The following is a 21,645-nucleotide window of genomic DNA, read 5'->3' on the forward strand; positions in this document are numbered from 1 at the left end:
GCTGCAGCTAAGCCTCCGAGTGGGAGTCTGGCTCACCACTCGGTAGGATTTTTAAACACTTAGGCGAGCACTGGGCTGCAGCTAAGCCTCCGAGTGGGAGTCTGGCTCACCACTCGGTATGATTTTTAAACACTTAGGCGAGCACTGGGCTGCAGCTAAGCCTCCGAGTGGGAGTCTGGCTCACCACTCGGTAGGATTTTTAAACACTTAGGCGAGCACTGGGCTGCAGCTAAGCCTCCGAGTGGGAGTCTGTCTCGCCACTCGGTAGGATTTTTAAACACTTAGGCGAGCACTGAGCTGCAGCTAAGCCTCCGAGTGGGAGTCTGGCTCACCACTCGGTAGGATTTTTTTTTACAAACTTAGGCGAAACGGATTCGCAGCTAAGCCACCCACTAGGGGATTTCACACGCAAACAAAAGCAACAACAATTATAGGAAAATTTGTAACACTCTTGTCTTTGATAAATAGACTATAGAAGTTTTTCTTATTACATCTCATCCGAGTGAGAATTCAAGTGTGGAAGGGGCGGAGCAGTTCTGCATTCCAAGCTTGTGGCTCATCGATCTGGCGATCGACATTGTAAAGGTGATACGCTCCATTATGGAGGACTCTGGTGATGATGAAGGGACCTTCCCAAGTAGGAGCGAGCTTGTGTGGTTTCTGTTGATCCACTCGGAGGACCAAATCTTCTTCTTGGAAGGCTCGACTCTTCACATTTCTAGCATGGAATCGACGCAAGTCTTGCTGATAAATGGTCGATCGGATCATAGCCATTTCTCTTTCTTCTTCTAGGAGGTCGACTGCGTCTTGCCGGGCTTGTTCTGCTTCATCTTCGGTATAAATCTCGACTTGGGGTGCATTGTGAAGTAGATCACTCGGCAGGACTGCTTCCGCTCCGTAAACCAGAAAGAACGGAGTTCTTCCAGTCGACCGATTAGGGGTAGTCCTCAATCCCCACAGAACCGACGGATGCTCGTCGAACCAAGCGCCTGCTGCATGCTTGAGATCACGCATCAGCCGAGGCTTTAGTCCTTTGAGAATCAGACCATTTGCCCTTTCTGCTTGTCCATTCGACTGGGGGTGGGCGACCGATGCGTAGTCGACTCGTGTGCCTTGAGAGGCGCAAAAAGCTCTGAACTTGTCTGAATCAAAGTTTGACCCATTGTCAGTGATGATGCTATGCGGGACTCCATATCTGAATGTTAACTCTCTGACGAAACTGATAGCAGTGCGAGCATCAAGATTCTTGATAGGCTTAGCTTCAATCCATTTGGTAAACTTGTCGACTGCCACAAGCACATGTGTGAAACCGCTCCTGCCTGTTCTCAATGGGCCAACCATGTCCAGTCCCCAAACAGCGAAGGGCCAGACGAGTGGAATGGTCTTCAGGGCTGATGCAGGCTTGTGCGACATGTTGGAGTAGAACTGGCACCCTTCACACTTGTCGACTATCTCTTTTGCCATTTCATTCGCTCTTGGCCAGTAAAATGCCACTCGGTATGCTTTAGCCACAATGGTCCAAGAGGACGCATGATGACCACAGGTCCCCGAGTGGATATCATCAAGGATTATCTGCCCTTCTTCTGGTGTTATACACTTCTGACCGACTCCAGTCGCGCTTTCTCTATACACCTGTCCCTTTATGACTGTAAAGGCCTTGGATCGACGGACGATCTGTCGAGCCTCTTCTTCGTCCTCCAGGAGTTCCTTTCTCAGGATATACGCGATGTACGGTATCGTCCAGTCAGGGGTGATTGCCAAAACTTCCATGATTAGGTCGACCACTGCCGGAATTTCAACTTCAGTCGGATCTGTGGCACTCTTTGGCTGCGGGGCTTCATCTGTAAAAGGATCTTCTTGGACTGATGGCGAGTGGATGTGTTCCAAAAACACATTGCTGGGGATGGCTTCTCTCTTGGAGCATATCTTTGCCAAATCATCAGCCGCTTGATTTTTCAGTCGGGGGATGGGATGAAGCTCTAACCCCTCGAATTTCTTCTCTAACTTTCTCACTGCATTGCAATAACCAGTCATAGCTGGACTTCTGACGTCCCATTCTTTCATCACCTGATTAACCACCAAATCTGAGTCGCCATAGACCATGAGGCGACGGACGCCAAGTGAAGTGGCCATGCACAACCCATACAAAAGTGCTTCATATTCTGCTTCGTTATTGGAGGAATCGAAGTGAATCTGGAGAACATATCTGAGCTTATCTCCTCGGGGGGAAACCAATACTACCCCAGCACCGGAACCATTCAGCATCTTAGATCCATCGAAGAACATGGTCCAGTGCTCCAAGTGAACTTGAGTCAGAAGTTGCTATTCGATCCACTCGGCGACGAAATCTGCAATTGCTTGGGACTTGATAGCTTTCTTTCCTCAAACTTGATATCTAGGGGAAGAAGTTCAATCGCCCATTTGGCCACTCGACCAGTTGCATCTCTATTGTGCAAAATCTCTGATAATGGAGCGTCGCTGACGACTATAATGGAATGATCAGAGAAGTAATGTGCAACCTTCTTCGTGGTCATATAAATCCCATATACAAGCTTCTGGTAATGAGGATATCTTTGCTTTGAAGGAGTCAAAACTTCAGAAACATAATATATTGGGCGATGAACTTTGAAGGCCTTTCCTTCTTCTTCCCGCTCGACCGTAAGTACTGTACTGACAACTTGTCCTGTGGCTGCAATGTAAATCGGCAAAGGCTCCTTGCTGATTGGGGCAGCAAGCACCGGCTGGGTGGAGAGCAGAGCTTTGAGCTCTGTAAACACTGCATCAGCTTCTGGAGTCCACTCGAACTTGTCGGACTTCTTCATCAGTCGGTAAAGAGGCAACGCCTTTTCACCAAGGCGAGAGATGAATCGACTTAAAGCGGCCAAGCATCCTGTAAGCTTCTGGACGTCATGCACACGCACAGGACGTTTCATCCGGAGTATAGTACCAATCTTTTCAGGATTGGCATCGATTCCCTGTTCGGAAACGAGAAAACCGAGTAACTTCCCACCTGGAACTCCGAACGTGCACTTTAACAGATTGAGCTTGATATCATACCTCCTGAGGTTGGCAAAGGTTTCAGCAAGGTCAGTCAGCAGGTTGGAACCCTTCCATGACTTGACCACAATATCATCCATGTATGCCTCCACATTCCGACTGATTTGAGTGAGCAAACACTTTTGAATCATCCTCATGAACGTGGCTCCGGCATTCTTGAGGCCGAACGGCATGGTGACATAACAGAAGCACCCGAATGGAGTGATGAAAGCTGTTTCAATCTCGTCGGGCCCGTACAGACGGATCTGATGGTACCCGAAATAGGCGTCTAGGAAAGACAAACGATCACATCCCGCAGTCGAGTCGACTATCTGGTCGATGCGGGGGAGAGGAAAATGATCTTTCGGGCAGGCCCAATTGATATGCTTGAAATCAATGCACATGCGAAGTGACTTGTCCTTCTTGGGGACCATGACAACATTGGCGAGCCACTCGGAGTGGTAAATTTCTCGGATGAACTCCGCTGCTAAGAGCCGAGCCACCTCCTCGCCAATGGCCTTCCTCTTCTAGACGGCGGACCGTCGAAGATGTTCTTTCACAGGTTTAAATTTTGGGTCGACTCGTAGACGGTGCTCAGCCAGCCCCCTGGGAACTCCAGGCATGTCAGCAGGCTTCCATGCGAAGATGTCCCAGTTCTCACGGAGGAACTGGATGAGCGCTTCTTCCTATTTGGAGTCGACCGTCGTTGAGATGTGAGTCGGAGCAGCGTTTGGATCGGTCAGGTGAATGTGAACTGCCTTCGTTTCACCGGACGACTGAAAAGCTGATTCTGAAGCAGGCTTCTTAGCTCATAGCAACTCACTCAGATCTGCAGTCTTCTGATACTCTTGCAGCTCGACCACCGCCATCTGAGCGTCAGCAATCTTTGAGCCTTTCTGAAAACACTCTTCGGCTTTCTTCCGATTGCCTGTAACAGTGATCACACCTTTGGGACCAGGCATCTTCAATTTGAGATACACATAACATGGTCGAGCCATGAAGCGTGCATAAGCTGGCTTGCCCAAAATAGTGTGATAAGCACTTTGGAAATCCACAACTTCGAATGTCAACTGTTCCTTGCGGTAATTCTTGGAATCACCGAAAACCACATCGAGAGCAATTTGGCCGAGTGACTCGGCTTTCTTCCCAGGAATGACTCCATGGAAACTCATGTTACTGGTGCTGAGCCTGGACATCGGAATGCCCATCCCTTTCAATGTTTCTGCATACAGTATGTTCAAACCGCTGCCTCCATCCATCAGGACTTTGGTCAGTCGAGTGCCTTCGACAACTGGGTCGACCACCAGAGCTTGCCTCCCAGGGGTGGCAATGTGCGTAGGGTGATTAGACCGGTCGAATGTGATGGCAGTCTGGGACCACTTCAGATAATTGGGTGTTGCCAGAGCAACCATATTTACCTCACGGTTAATAACCTTCAGTCGACTTTTGCTCTCAACATCAGCAAAAATCATCAGGGTGGAATTGACCTGGGGGTATCCATCATCACTATCTTCCTTGTCCTCAACTTTGTCTGACTCCTTTTCCTTATCTTTGGACTGCTTGCCCTGAAACTGCTGGATCAGAAGCCGACACTGTCGAGTGGTATGCTTTGGGTAAATGAGTTTACCCTCTTCATCTTTCTTGGTGTGGATGTGACACGGTAGATCCAAAACATCATTTCCATCTTGGTCTTTAAATTTCTTGGGGTTCCAAGGTCCTTTGGGTTTTCCCTTAAATTTTCCCTGGGTTACGGCCAGGGCCTCCCCAGGAGCGGCTAGCTCGGCTTTCCGCTTCTGTTTCCGACTAGAATTTCCTCCGGTTTCCAGGGTGACTGCTTTATGCTTTCCACTCCGGAGTCGATCCTCATCTTCACCATTAGCGTATTTGGTGGCAATATCCATCATCCGATTCAGAGACATCTCTCCGGTTCGATCGAACTTCAGATTCAATTCTCTGTACTTAACGCCTTCTTTAAAGGCACAAACTGCTTGATGATCTGGTACATTTTCAACTGTGTGATGCAATGTGATCCACCTCTGGATGTAATCCCTCAGAGTCTCATTCGGTTTCTGCACGCAAGACCGTAATTCCGTAAGGCCTGCAGGTCGCTTGCATGTTCCTTCAAATGTGGTGACAAACACTCGGGAGAGATCCTCCCAAGTGTAAATGCTGCTGGGTGCTAACTGATTCAGCCACGCTCTGGCCGAGCCTTCTAACATGAGAGGCAGGTGCTTCATGGCTACCTCATCATTCCCACCGCCAATCTGGACAGCCACTCGGTAATCTTCGAGCCAAGTATCGGGCTTGGACTCACAGGTGAACTTACTAACTCCAGTCGCCAACCTGAAGTTGGGAGGAATTACAGCGGCTCTGGTGGCTCGATTGAAACACTCCGGCCCTGAAACATGTACTCTGCTACTGGTAGGCGCATCTCTGTCGTGGCCTTCTCGGTGAGCTCTATTCCTGTCAACCAAACCTTGAACGAGAATGGATCTCGCATCAAAGCCTGGTTCCCTGGGGTCAACTGGAATTCTCCGCCCAACACTATGAGGGCATCTGTCCACCTACTGTCGAGGCACATATGATCCACTCCTCGGGGGAGGGGTTGGCACTCGATGTCGATCATCAGGATCGAATCGGTGATCATACTGCTCATTCCTTATGTACTGATCACGCCGGTCTCCACGTCCCTCACGCCTCGGAGGCGATCTTAGGCTGTGAGCCGACTGGACTGTATCCGCTGCAACGGATCGACTGTGGATCCTATTTCGCGACAGAGAAACAGCGAATTCTGGTCTCCCGCTGCCTGGAGCAACGCTCTGATTTGAAACAAGCCTCTGCCAGCCTCTGACTGGGAGGGCTGAATCGACTCTGCTATACGGGCCGCAGCCGCCAAATTCTGAATCGGAGTACGATATACCTGCGGGGGCGGAAAGAGTTGACGTCGACTGGATTCTGGAGCCCGTTGACGCGCTCGCCCGTCGAGTATTCGCTGGAGATTCTCCAGTCGAGTGCGCTCGGCCAAGTTAGCCAAGCGCGTGTCCTCCAAGGCTCGGGCCTCGGGGGTTTCTCCAACGATAGGAGTGTGGAGTGCATCCATGTTCCGGCGGCGAAGTTCCTCCCGCTGCAACGACGTCAGAGGCTCGGGGAGATACTCCTCGTGAGGACGCGATGGGTCGCCCCCATCCGCGCCTCCGTCAGCGCGGGGGAAACCGGGAGGACTATGTGGCCCATCGATCACCAGAACCTCTGCAGCTGGGTCACTTCTGTCGCATTCGAATGCGGTCTCTGCGGAGCCAGTCGACAGGTCGAACAGGCCATAGAGGGATTCGTCGGGCTTGATTGCCGTGACTTGTGGGGTGGCCGACTGGCGGGCCACCGCATGCCTCACCCACCTCTGAAGCCTCGACCGACCGGAGCGCTTGCGCCGGCGAGAAACAGGGCGGGGAGATGCCACGGGAGCCGACCGATACTGGGTCGACAGCTACCGCAGGAGGACACCACGGATGCATGCGCGAAAGTGTGTCGCCCCGCGGACGGGGAGCGCGTCAACGTCGAGTGGAGCCTCCTGAAGCCAAGCGGAGTCGTCGGCGATGAACGTGAGCGCGCCGAGACGGATCTCGCGGCCCTCCACCAAAGCTCCGCTCGAAACCATGATCAAGGAGATCGGAAAAAATCGCAACTTCTCAAACTAGGCGCTAAGACTCCTAGCCCCACGGTGGGCACCAACTGTCGTGGTTCTAACTCTGACAGTGATGTAGGGGGGTATGTATGGAGAGGCTAGATCTTAGCTATGGAGGAGTTGTAAGCACACGAGGATTATGAGTTCAGGCCCTTCTCGGAGGAAGTAACAGCCCTACATCTCGGTGCCCGGAGGCGGTTGACTGAATTATGTGTGTATGAATAACAGGGGTGCCAACCCTTGATACTGAGGAGGGGGTGGCTTATAGAGTTCGCCAGGCCCCTCCAGCCCTCAGTAATGCAAGGTCTAAAGTACATTAAGACTGGGGGTTACTGGTAACGCCCCTAATAAAGTGCTATGATGACCATAAAAGCTACTTAATGACCGACCGTTTGCATGCAGGGTGACTTTAGATCTCCTGGCAGTCGAGTGGTTGGAATTTGGTCGAGTGATTGCTTCGTGGTCGAGTGTCTTGAATCTGTCGAGTGGGATACCTCCAAGTCGATTGAAAGGTGACTTCTTCTAGGGATGTCCTTGGGTAGGGTACTTAGGACAGGTCCATGCCCTTATCCTAGGTACATAGCTTCATCACTAGGTGCTTCATTGCTTTGGTCTGATTATACAATTGGCATCATTTTGCCTAAGTTAAAGTTTGTATTCCGAAAATAGTCTCGTCGTGGGATCGAAAGAAGACCAAATCATATTGCAGTGGATGTTCATCCGTCATGTGTGGATCATTCTCATGGTTCCAGCTATTGGTGAAACCACTTACGTTTGCAAGAGGAATTGTATACTTCGCAAACAAATTTGTCTTTCACTCTGTACTGAATGTTGGCCCAGAGAAGCATCCATGTTAGTCAGAAGAACATATGTTTTTTTCTAGATCTTTGCTTTTGGAGCTACATATTTGTATATGATCTGTGAATCACTGAGATGCATTAACATGTTACTAGTTGGTTGTGAATTTGGGCTACTAATGTGAACACATTACAATGCCAGGCATGTGAGTCTCGTGTGAACATTTCAAATGGATCGGCTCTTACTACTGTGCACAGCATGATCCTGATTTCTGTGTTCTCGGTGTTTACAAGTTACTAGCAGTTCCTTATTTATGTTCGCTCAGTGTTTATGAGTTACTTATCGATCACTAGCTAGCCTACTAATATGCTCCTGGCAGTTTTAGTTGTGACACAAGATCCAAAGGTGGCAGTTTTCTGAATAAAAATGCATATCTCTGAAGAAACTGACAAGCTATTCGGAAGAAAATGCCATGCGAATCTGAAGAAACTGCCAGCAAAAACGTTCGCAAATGCCTTATCTCCCAGCGAACATTCATTAGCTAATGCAATCCTACACGTAAACTATCCAACCTAATCGATCCTACACATACACTATCCGACCTACTCGATCCTACACGAATAAATAGTGGATCACGCACATACTACCTCCTTTCCGGTTTGCAGGGCTCAATTCAAAAATCTCACCAACCAAGGTAGATGTTGAGTGGTGGAATCATTTTTGACAAGGAGGGAGTACCTCATGTGGATGATTCGAGTGCACTCGTTTGACCATCATGCCGATGTGCGACCCAGCACGGACGGGACGCACCACTGACGGGACGGGATGGCACATCAGTTTTTCCATTTTTCCACGGTAAGCTGGCGCGCTAAGCCATGCCTGCTTATGCATTGAATTCTGATGACCATCGCGTTTCCCGCGACGTGCTGCTTCAACTACCTTCTGCCTATAATTACCGGTTCCCGGCGTTCTCCGGTAGCACCGTCACCCAACTCGCCCTATCGGCTCCCCTCACAACCCCCACCGGCCCGACGTCGCTCGCCACTTGCCCTTGCTCTCGCCACGTCCGTCATGCCCCGACCGTCCACAATAGGCGACGCTAGAGGCGCTCACCGCCGGAGCTAGTGTTCGGTTATTCACCGGAAGGAAGACGGAGGGAGGAGGCATTCTATCGGTCTTTAGATGGCAATGAGGACTATGAGGACTTGTTGTAGCGCGAGTGCCTGGCGGAGGAGCAGCGTATCGCTGATTTGCGCCGCCAACGGGGCATGGAGCAGCAGCGCACCGCCGCTTTGAGTCGCGAGCAGAGCGCCCGTGACTGGGACGACTATGTGTAGGTCGGCGCCCGGCAAAGATCCCTAGAGGCTGTCGGGCACGCACGCATGCGCGACACCGAATTTTACTACCTGCTCGTCAAGTGGGTTCCCCGCTTAGAAGTCGAAGCTTCGGTGGACCATGCCGGCATGGAAAGGGCCAACGTGCGCGAGCAACACGCCCTATTGCACCTCTGGCAAGTCCGGGGCGAGGAGGAGGACGTCGGTGCCAGCATTTAGCGTCTAGTTAGCTAGGAGTAAGTCAGTACGTGTACACTAGAGTATTAGTTGGAGTAGATAGTTAACTTGGCTATGATGGTTGTCAACGTGGAAGTTCAGTACTCTATATCTAGTTAGACATGTTACTTTGCTCCATATTTTGAACTTTCCATGTGAACATATGGAATGGGTTGTTATTTTTTAAATGGGTTGTATTTGCCCGCCACGGGTTTAGAGGCTGACTTCTGCGCCTACTAGGTTGACGCGTACACAATCAGGAGATGACTGTATGTGGAGAGGATGACAGCAGGGACCCACCAGGGTCATGGCAGTACGCAAGCAAGTGCCTCCTTATTTCAAGCTAGAAAAATGGTTCCTCCTAATGGATTTCTGACATCTGGGTCCCATGCCATTGTCAACGTAGTCAATAAATAAGAGAATTGCACAACGAGTGGCTAACACAAGGGACCCAGTAGCTTGCCCAATTTTTTTTAGGGAAGTAGCTTGCCCAGTTATCTTTGTTTTTTAGACAGAAGCAGGGTGTCAACTGGGTTGTGCGGAGCACTCTAGCCTGTCTAGCCAGCCTATTCTTTTATGTTTACCACAAGACCATCGCAGTAGTTTTTTTCTTTCTTCAAATGGCTAGCCCAGCTTTTTTGTTCTTTTGCAGAATACTCAACCGAGGCCTACTTGCTTTGTCAACCCTGCTGGGCTGCAAATCTTTCAAGACGAGAAAATGGGCTATCAGTAGTGAGAAATGGGTTGTACATTTTTAAAACAAATCAAACCAGCAATTAGTTTCAAATTTCTTTTTTCATTTCAAGATTTTAAATTCCATTGATTTTTATGAGTGGACAATTATTTGGATTTTATGTGGATATGAATTTATTTCTCAAGTTAGTTTGAATGTGACTCGAAATATCGGGATTAAAAATAGTTGACCGCACTGAAATATGCAAAAATTAGTATACTTTTTAACCCTGGCCACAATATGGGTTGTAATGCTAACAAAAAGAAGATGGGCTCCAAAAAATCCTTAAGAATTAGCGAATGGGCTGTAAATTATTAGAAATAATGGCAGATGGGTTGTATGCTATTTTCCACACATTTGAGGCTGACTTGTGCGCCTACTATAGGTTGACGCGTACGCTTTCCTAAAAAAGATTGATGCACACGCAATACTGTGTCAACTTAGTCAACACACGAGAGTAGTGACTGTTGGATGTCCATCCAACGGCTGTCGTGCTTCTTCAATCTTTGCTCTTCCTGCTCCAGCCGCTCAAACAAGTGTCGGCGAGACTGCCTGCTCCCTCCTCCCGCGGTCGGCTGTGCTGCCGGGCAGGCCTCACCGCACCATCGTACTCCCATCGCTGGCCTAGTCATCCCTCTACTCACCCACACCTATTGTTATTCTCCGACCATTGTGCTTCTTCAATCTGTGCTCTTCCTGCTCCAGCCTCTCAAACAAGCGCCGGCGGGACTGCTTGCTCCCTCCTCCCGTAGCCGGTTGTGCTGTCGTGCAGGCCTCACCTCCCCACTGTACTCCCATCCCTGGCCTAGCCATCCCTCTACTCACCCACACATGTTTTTATTCTTCGGTGACGGCAGATGAACCAGTAAACCCTCGTACTCCCCTCCACGTGGGAAACAACTGTCAGGTCTTCTCTGGCTCCATGTCGTTCCCTTCCTAGGCCTCGCCATCATCCACCGCCGTGGTGCTCTCAGCGCGGCGTGGTCAACATGGTTAATGAACGACATCCATCGGAAGTGGACTGTACGTGGAGAGGCTGACAGCTGGGTCCACGGCCGCACGCAAGGAAAACCTCCTTATTACACGCTGAATAATGATTCCTCCATGAAAGGATCGAGAAGAGGAGTCTAGAGGGGGGTGATTAGACCCTCAAGAAAGAAAAGTAGCAGTTTTTAATATCTTCAAGTTAAGGTGGAGTTTTAGCACAAGTTTAACCATTCACAATACATTTCAAGCAAGCATGGCAAGAGTATATGAGCAGTGGAAAGTAAAGCATGAAAGTTGCAAGAAAGTAAAGGGATGGGATTGGAGTATGCAAACGCAATTGGACACACGGAGATTTTTGGTGTCGTTCCGATAGGTGGTGCTATCGTACATCCACGTTGATGGAGACTTCAACCCACGAAGGGTAACGGCTGCGCGAGTCCACAGAGTGCTCCACCCACGAAGGGTCCATGAAGAAGCAACCTTGTCTATCCCACCATGGACATCGCCCACGAAGGACTTGCCTCACTAGGGTAGATCTTCATGAAGTAGGCGATCTCCTCGCCCGTACAAACTCCTTGGTTCAACTCCACAATCTTGACAGAGGCTCCCAAGTGACACCTAACCAATCTAGGAGACACCACTCTCCAAAAGGTAATAGATGGTGTATTGATGATGAACTCCTTGCTCTTGTGCTTCAAATGATAGTCTCCCCAACACTCAACTCTCTCACACAGATTTGGATTTGGTGGAAAGATGATTTGAGTGGAAAGCAACTTGGGGGAGGCTAGATATCAAGATTCTTGTGGTTGGAATGGAATATCTTGGTCTCAACACATGAGTAGGTGGTTCTCTTTCAGAAAATGTATGCCGGAAGTGTAGGCACGTTCTGATGGCTCTCTCCACGAATGAAGAGTGGCTGGAGGGGTATAAATAGCCTCCACACAAAATCTAACCATTACACACAATTTACCAAACTCGGTGGGACCAAATCATGAAACTCGGTCAGACCGATTTAGTTCAAAATGTGAACATTAGGATTTTCGGTGGGACCGATATGATCAACTCGATGGGACCGATGTGCTAGGGTTAGAGTAAAACCTCAACTCGGTTTGACCGATTACACAAACTCGGTGGGACCGAGTTTGGTAATGAGCAAAACAGAGAGTTGGTCAAGAAAACTCGGTGGGACCAAAATAATCACAACATGTAACAGAGAGTTTGCAAGCCCATCTCGGTGAGACCGAGATCCCATCGATGAGTCCGAACTTATTAGGGTTTCTGGCAGTGGCTATGTCAAGTGAACTCGGTGGCGTCGGATAGATAAAATCGGTGGGGCCGAGTTTGACTTTTGGTTTGGGACATATGTGGATATGAGAAAGTGGTTGAGGGCTTTGGAGCATATCACTAAGCACTTTGAGCAAGCAAGCCATTAAGCAGCACCTCATCCCCTTTTAATAGTATTGGCTTTCCTATGGACTCAATGTGATCTTAGATCACTAAAAAGTAAATGGTAGAGTCTTGAGCTTTTGTCAATCTTTTGTCCTTAGCATCTTGCAGGGGTTCCACATCCTCTTGTCCACGCCACTCCACTGTTGAAATCATCTGAAGTATACTAGATGAAAGTATTAGTCCAACAAGAGATATGTTGACATTAATTACCAAAATCACCCATGGAGCACTTGTGCTTTCAATCTCACCCTCTTTGGTAATTGATGACAACATACATCAAAGCTTTAGATAAAGATATAAAGAATATCAAGTAAAGCTTTGGAAGGACATGTAACATGCCTAGGCCCCCCCTACATGTATGCAATCATGTAAATATGGAATATAAGATCATGTGACTACATAAGCATGACAGAGCAAGCAATGTGTTACATGTATCTTGGCTATATGCATCAGAGCAAATGATGTGAATATAGGAATTGTACCTTCATGTTCATGAGTCCTTCTTGCAAACAATATATACATCAGTAAGAGATCATCATGCACATGAGTGTGATTCATGTACTTACCTTGTGGTCTTGAGCTAGCTTTGGAAGAGATGAACCTGAGTAAACAAGGTTAGATAACACAGAAACATCTACTAAACAGAGCAAGAACAGCAAACCACAAGAGTACCAAGATTGGGATGGCATGTAGAGAGTGAGTACTAGGTACTCTATTGTATATAGACATGTCCCCAAAGATAAAGATATGCAATGAATTCAAAGATTTCCTTCCCTTACAAGTCTTTCTCCCCCTGAATCTTATATTGGATAATGGGAGAATATAGGGAAAGGAGAACCAGAGTAAAACAAATCAGAGCACACAAAAATATAACACAAATTAACATGTCTTTCCCCTCTTAAAGACATGTGACTTATATCCTCTTGAATACCAAGCATCTGGGGTTCTTTGATGTGATTAAGCACTCTCCCCCTTTGAAGTATTCTCCCCCTTTTGAAGTGATTAAGCTTTGATGTGATCTCTCTCTCCCCCTTTGACATCAATTTCCAAGAAGGGTCTTCTGGAGTTTGATTCGAATAGGTTTGGTCCTTGAGTCGCATAACAAAGCAGTATGTATAATGTGATGCAGGTAGAGGACAAGAATCATCGAGTGGAGCTGTGTAACACCCCAAAAATTTTAACCATGATTTATTAATTAAAAAATTTCCATGGTAAATTTATTTTTTTATTTTCTGGATTTTTCTTTTAGAACCACTCTTTTCTTCTGAATTGTGGATTTGTCCCTCCAAAAAAAACCTTTCAGAAATATTGATGGACTTGTATATCTTCCAAAGAACATTTCTTCTATCAGTGGAATTATTTCAACAATTATTTTTCCTGAGCTTTATTTCTTTTAAAGTGTTTTTTCAATAAGTTTTAGGGTTCCATTTGCACTACAACCCTTTCAAATACTTCTTTAAAATCCCCACCAAAATTTGGGGATGACATGTGATGTTCCTAAATCACTTTTATGCAAAAACCTCTCTTAATCATTGGGGATTTTGAGCCCTACTTCAAGTTTTCAAATCTGGATCAGTTTGTGGTTTGCACTGCAACCTATTTAAATATTTCTTTAAAAATTTCACCAACGTTGGGAGATGTTAGTAGGACTATATAATTCAACTTTATGCAAAAACCAATTGGTGTTCTTTGAAAAATTTGAGCAAATCATCCTCTTTTGCTCTCTGGCCCAGTTTGGTATTTTCTACTGCAACCCTATTTTGTTTTGCTCTAGTGCCCATGAGATCTTTCCTGATTATAGTCCACCCTATCAAACCCTTAAGTACAGGAGATTGGACCCATTGGAATATTTTTGGTCCATGCAATAATGCCCTTTACTTTCTGTCCAGATTTGGTTTTCTCAAAAACTTGCACTAGGGACTTTTTGTTTTTGTCAAACTAACCTTGCCACCCTCTTATCATTTAAAGAGACTCTGATCTGGAGTTTTTGGCCACCCCAAGAGATGCCTAGATGACCATAGCATGTTTTTTAACACCTTGAGTTCATGAACAGAATTGGCATGAAACCTAGTTTGCATTTTGAACCTGCTTGCTTTGCCTAAACAGCATGTCTCATGGATCTACCTTAGTCTATAGCACCACCCTGCTAAACCTCAGGTGGATTAGAGCCCCCTGGCAGGCATTAGCATTTTGCCGAGCACCTCGGCCAGAGGAGGAAGGAGGCGCGGGCGACTGGTCAAACCTAACAAGTGGGCCCGATGGACCCACTGTCAGTGACCCAGCCCCACCGAAGCGTGTTTTAAGTGGAAGCGTATTCCACCAAATACGCCTTCACTAGAGGAAAACTCAAGTGCTACCGAACCGTTTTCTTTTTCTGATTTTTATTAAAAACAGAATTTTGACTAAACTTTGACTGGCTATAACTTTTAAAATACAAGTCCAATTGATTTGATCTTTTTCTGTTGTTTCTCAAATTTTGTCTAGTTTATTTTCATATTTATTTGAAAATTATCCGAACAACTTTTTTGTACTGTTTTGAAATTATGTGTTAATTTGAAATTTTCTTAAATAGGATTTTGGAGAGGGAAGCAACTTTCAAAAAGTGCACCCCCACTTGCATACTCTTGAAGGCAAGCATTCTGAACCCTGGCATAATATTGTTGTGTGTTGTTTAACACGGTTACAACACCACCTTGACACGAAGTATTTGTTATTTTATGTGACAATATGATCATACCCATGAGTGCACAAATGAAGATTTCTTGCTGTTGGAATTTGATATGCTTGTGATAGTAATCACCCTCGTATGCCTTTCATGCCCACCAGGAGGAATCTGGGAAAGTCTCTGTCCTGGGTAGACACGAGCTTGTCTCTAGTCCTTGGTCGAGACGATTATGTCCAGTAAAGCATGGTGAGGTATGATGAGTGGTGATTCTGTCTGATTTGTGTGAAATATATTTCTTATGCTTATCATGCAGGAAATGCTTTAACCTCCTGAGTCGACCATAGATCGAGTCTTGTTCTAGTAACCCCCATACTTGTTTCGTACTACCACTTGTCCCTGACCTAGGTAGGGTACGGTTCAGTAAGTTGTCAACCCCTTCCTAGCACACACCGTACAGAGAGGCCATGGTGGAAGATACCGGCTGCATCCGGTAGGCGTGCCACCTGGTCCGGGGGCATGGGTTTTTCTGGTTGGAGCCGGGGGGTAGCTCCCCTAGTTTGTGCGCGTTATAATTTTGTGATCCCATGCTAGTCGAGGTTGTAGCCTCCCCACTTAGAGTTTCGCTTAATGGGTGTCGTGGGTGATTCCAGACACCGGTAAGTTAGGCTGGTGTGTGCTGTCAGGTGTGTTTTCAATTAAAAGACCGTAGACGGAATTAGTCCCGATGGACTAAAGGAATCCGTTAGTCGTGGGTAAAGAGTACACCCTCTGCAGGAATTATATCTATTCGAGTAGCCGTGTCCATGGTTAAGGACTACAGTCTGGGATGGTCAAGTGTCGGTCTTAGTGCGGTCTTCGGAGAAAAAAACTGCTAAACCAGAACATGGATCATGGCTTGTGACTCATGATGACTATGATTATTATTATTATGGACTAACCATTTACATTATTTGAATTATTGAGTATCCCTGGGACGGTTCTACCTCCTGGATGTTCATTGTGATTACTCTCATATAAGCCATTTATGTGGTGTCGCGGAGACGCCCGACTGTGGCATGCTTGTTATTCAGTTACTTTATAAGCCCTTTTATGTCGTGTCGCGGAGACGCCCGACCGTGGCATGCTTGTTATTCATTTACTTTATAAGCCCTTTATGTGGTGTCGCTCAGACGCCCGACTATGGCATGCTTGTTATTTAAATTATTTATAAGCCCTTTATGTGATGTCGCACAGACGCCCGACTGTGGCATGCTTGTTATTTCTTTTATTTATAAGCCTTTTTTGTGGTGTCGCTCAGACGCCCGACTGAGGCATGCTTTATATTATTATCCTTTCGAGGTGTCGCTTCAGACACCCGATCGGTGCATTCTATTTCTACTCCCTTATTGCATATTCATGTTGTATATGAAAAACTTGCTTACGTGCATCCTGGATTTTTATTTTGTGACTGATGTTGTGATCTTAAAATATTACAGAGCATGATTATCATTTGTTGTATTATACCTGTGTTCATAATGTTTGCGAGTACATTCAAAGTACTCACTGGCTTGTCCCTGGCTATTGTCTTGGCCAGATTTCTTGCGTGGAGAGGAGCATTGTGATGACAGCCCCGGAACCTACGCAATGGTGATAGCAGCCTCGCGAAGATAGGAGTTATCCAGGTTGGCTGTTCCTGTGGGAAATGGAGTCCCATAGACGTTGATGAACCGCAAACCGCTTCCGCCATCAGCCACTAGAAACCTTGTGTTGTACTCATAGGCCAGAATGGTCTTGTACTACATATTTTGTATTTTTCTTGGAATTTATATATCAAGTTGGTGCCTCATCAGCTAACAGTAATCCTGGGGCTGGTGAGCACAAGGGCTATTTTCTGGAAAATTGATATCCCAAAAATCTGGTCCTCACAACCTTGGTATCAGAGCCAGGCTGACCATTGGCTAATCATATCTTGGCAAGGTCAATAAACCTAGGTTAATCAACCCACCAGACCTTAACCTAACCCCGGCCAAGCTTCTCGTGTAAGATAGCCACACAGTAGCCCCGACACCTTTTTGGAAGTCAGTGCCCAACTTATCAACCTAGCCTGTCGATCATGCGCCAGTGACCGACACCTAAATTGTCTCTTTCGCAAGCGTGCGAAGGAAGACTCCGTTCCCTTGTTCTATAAAAAGGGCACGCTAGCCCCAACCCAGCACAGCACAGCCTCTACGCCAAAACCAAGCTAAAATGCCTGGCCCCGTTGTGCACAATGAGACCATAGCAACCAACCTTGGAGGTTTTGTGACCGTGCTAGCAAACCTCACCTGCCGTGCCTTTGCATTAGAAGAGCCCCCAGAGTATGTTGTATACCAAGGGCCCATGAGCAGTGAGAGCTGTCAATTCTGGGCCACTATGCACGTCTATGGTAGGGGTCTATCGCCAGAATGCCCCTACAGGTTCACCAGAAGGACAACTTCCTTTGAGCCACAAGCCATCCAACTAGCTGCTCGAGAGGCTATAGTTCAACTCCGGCACTTGTCGCCCAGAGTTAATTGTCGCTTGTTCTACTACTACCCCAGCCGTGACGGGTATGGTAGGCCACCCCAGGTTGCCAACGGAGATCACGAGATGGATCCTGCATTATTGCATCTGGTGCGCTATGTAAGTTCACTAGAGGAACTGTTTGATCAAATCACCCTTGATCTGATCGCAGCTCGTGGAGAACTGGTTCGCCGAGCCCCGGCAAGAGGAGAAGATGAGCCCGACGCCGACAACCCAGTCATGCTGTTCGGACAACCGATCGAGTCCTTGAGGTCTGCCCCAGCCATCGACCAAAATGCTTTGGTGTCCCTAGAAGTGCTTCGTCGCCTTTTGGGAACACGCTCCAACGAGATCGTGGCCAACAACCCCCGCGATGGTCATCATCGCTACCCCGACCCTGTAGCTCCTCCGCCCCCATCCAGCTAACCCTGACGGAGAAACCCGTGGAGAAGCCTCGACGTCCACAAGGCACGCCCGCTTAGATATAAACGAGGTAGACTAAGTCACTCGAGTAGTACCGAGTCTTAGTATGTCCAGGCCCTGTAATTGTGTGATCTTGTATCGCCATAATTAAATGTTGTCTGCTGGTGCACTCCTATTTTTAATAGTGGCCATGCATAAGTATGTTGGTGTACGGTTGCATTTTTAATTCCGGGCGTAGCTACCAAAAACTACCCCGACGACACCCACAGTAATACATCACTTTTGTGAGATATGTGTATCTGTGGCATTGACCCCGACCCCTTAGAGCAGAACCGACAAACTAGTTGCCCCTCACCGTGATAGATGACCCAGCCTCGATGCTATATAAAAGGCCACCTCGTGACCTTGCCAAGCACCCCTCACCTTGTGCACAACCCTCACAGCCATTTACTTGCCATGCCGAGCCCTAGTATTTATCTGAGAACTCCAGATGCAATCCCTGGTAGTTTTGTTAAAATATTGTGGGACTTTACCTGCAGTACAATGAGTTCTACCCATCCACCCCAGTAGTTGCTCAAATCGAGGATCACCCCTTCCACCTCGAAATATTGGGCAGTGGTGCACATCCCTCCTGCAAACCCAAACCAAGACCCAACGGAAGTCTCCTTCGTGGGGAAATCTATGTCGACTCCACAAATGGCCGTAGAAGCTGCTGCGTACGAAGCGCTTGCTCGCCTTTGATTCGCGGTGCCCTATCCCAGCAAAAGAGGGTATTATTACTTTCCGAGTCATGCAGCACCCGGAGAAGTAGCATCTTTTCCCGGTGGACGAATTGAGAGAGACCCAGTGCTGGCCAACCTTGCCCAGTATGTCATCACTCAAGAGCATTTGACCAAGCGGGTAATGGGCTATCTCCAGAGCCTCGCTGATTTAAACCCTCAGATCGCTATTGGCAGACCACTGAGGCCCGACCAGGAGACACACATTCATCGACTAGTCAATCCGCTTCCCCCGATATAAGAGGAGTGTGCCCCAGTACCAGAGACGTTTTCTCAGGACCCTGTCTATTTACCGTTTTCATTGTAGATGTCACTGCTATGTTTATTGTTCCCCGGCATTTATTTATGTGTTGCAACATATGCGTGGTATCCTAAACTTGTGCGATGAATTAAATATCTGGTTTCAATTAATGTGAGTAGTTTTTACTGTTGTTAATTTTGATTAACTAATTTCACTCTCGATAAATTCTGAAGTGAGATTTTTCCCTGAGTTGTTGCAGCGCATATCTCTTCATGACATAGATTTTTTTATTCACGCAGCTCCACGACAGCAGACTCACAACCACAACCACTCGACCACGTGCACTAATTGCAAATCCACGTGCACATGTTACACCTTACTGATCACCCCCCTCGCACACCACAGTCTCCGAAGGAGAGATTTGTGGGTAATTATTTGGGTGCAAGTTGTTTCCAGCACTGACGGCAGTTAGCACCTGACACCGCACTTAATCCTCATGATCACCGCCACCGCAGAGAGCTAACACTCGAGCAGCAGCATCACGACGGTCATCAAGGATCATCGCGCACAAGAGCACGGAGAACCACAGCAATGCCGCCAACCCTCCGCACACTAGGATCATGTACCAGTCCGGCACCGCCTCCACCATTAGAGCCTCGTCTCGAGCTCCTGCAAACAGAAATGGAGGAGAAGGAAGGAGAAGGAGAAGCGAGGCCAGGTGTGAGGAAGAAGAAAGGAGCACCTCGGTCATTTTATAGCTCGAGATCGGTGTACGGTGGGTGAAGTCCACCAGCACCGCTCGTCGCTCGATCGCCGGTGTTCGGAGGTGAATCCACGAGCAGTGCTGACAGCACACTGGCCTGCGAGGTGAGTGCATGCTGCACCGGCAGCTAGCGCGTCGCGCACTACCGCAGTACGGACTAGATGCCCTATGCGCTAGACGTCACTGGTGGAGAAAGTGCGGAAAAGCGTGAAAGAGAGGAAGAAGAGAGAGCCAGAGGTAGAAGAAGAGACTGACAGTAGGCCCCGGGTCCATCTGTCAGCCAGAAAGAGCACTGTGCTCTCGGGTACGACCAATGTATTTTAGAAATTTATAAATTTATTCTAAATTTACTGTAACCAAAAGTAGGAATTTCTCGTTTTCCCCCGACCATGGATTTTTTCACGCAGCGCCAGTATTCCACACTGTAGTTTTACACCACCTAATTGCCCTTTCACTGTAGCCACATTTTATTACTTGGGTAGGATGGTTATTTTTGTGATATTACTTAAAGATAGTAGGAGTAATTCTTTTTCAAAACAGCCCCTAGCAAATCTCGAGGACGAGATTTTTCTTAAGGGGGTAGTGTTGTAACACACCAAAAAATTTAACCATGATTTATTAATTAAAATTTTGCCATGGTAATTTTTTTTTATTTTCTGGATTTTTCTTTCAGAACCACTCTTTTCTTCTGAATTGTGGAGTTGTCCCTCCAAAAAAAGGAAAACCTTTCAGAAATATTGATGGACTTGTATATCTTCCCAAGAACATTTCTTCTGTCAGTGGAATTATTTCTACAATTATTTTTCCCGAGCTTTATTTCTTTTAAAGTGTTTTTTTCATAAGTTTTAGGGTTCCATTTGCACTACGACCCTTTCAAATACTTCTTTAAAATCCCCACCAAAATTTGGGAATGACATGTGATGTTCCTAAATCACTTTTATGCAAAAACCTCTCTTAATCATTGGGGATTTTAAGCCCTACCTCAAGTTTTCAAATCTGGATCAGTTTGTGGTTTGCACTGCAACCTATTTAAATATTTCTTTAAAAATTCCACCAAAGTTGGGAGATGTTAGTAGGAGTATATAATTCAACTTTATGCAAAAACCCATTGGTGTTCTTTGAAAAATTTGAGCAAATCATCCTCTTTTGCCCTCTGGCCCAGTTTGGTATTTTCTACTGCAACCCTATTTTGTTTTGCTCTAGTGCCCATGAGATCTTTCCTGCTTATAGTCCACCCTACCAAACCCTTAAGTACAGGAGATTGGACCCGTTGGAATATTTTTGGTCCATGCAATAATGCCCTTTACTTTCTGTCCAGATTTGGTTTTCTCAAAAACTTGCACTAGGGACTTTTTGTTTTTGTCAAACTAACCTTGCACCCTCTTTATCATCTAAAGAGACTCTGATCTGGAGTTTTTGGCCACCCCAAGAGATGCCTAGATGACCATAGCATTTTGTCGAACACCTTGAGTTCATGAACAGAATTGGCATGAAACCTAGTTTGCATTTTGAACCTGCTTGCTTTGCCTAAACAGCGTGTCTCATGGCTCTACCTTAGTCTATAGCACCACCCTGCTAAACCTCAGGTGGATTAGAGCCCCTGGCAGGCATTGGCATTTTGCCGAGCACCTCGCGTGCATGCTCTGGGCGCGGCCAGAACGCGCGTGTTGCACGTGCTTGCGCCCGAGTCACCGCGTCCTGTTGCCGCCTCCTCGTGTTCGTTTTGATCCGTGCCCGCTCACAGCCATCGCACCCCGACCCCTCCCTCATCGCAGAGCCGCCCTGGCCACCTCCTGGAGCCCCGCAGCGCAGCCGCCAGAACGGCCATGGCGGCTAGCTGACGGCCGCAGCAGGCCCCGACCTTGGCAGCGCCGCCCAAGCCATACGCGCGCGCCAGCTCGCCCCTTGAGCAGTGGAGAGTTCGTCGGAACGCGCCGACCAGCTCCAATCACCTCCACGTCGCCCTACTAGCAACAGAATGGCGGTTCGCCAGCGCTCTTATCTGCGGCTGCGGGAACC

This window comes from Triticum dicoccoides, chromosome 3A, assembly GCF_002162155.2.
Source record: "Triticum dicoccoides isolate Atlit2015 ecotype Zavitan chromosome 3A, WEW_v2.0, whole genome shotgun sequence".
In the NCBI taxonomy this organism is placed as follows: domain Eukaryota; kingdom Viridiplantae; phylum Streptophyta; class Magnoliopsida; order Poales; family Poaceae; genus Triticum; species Triticum dicoccoides.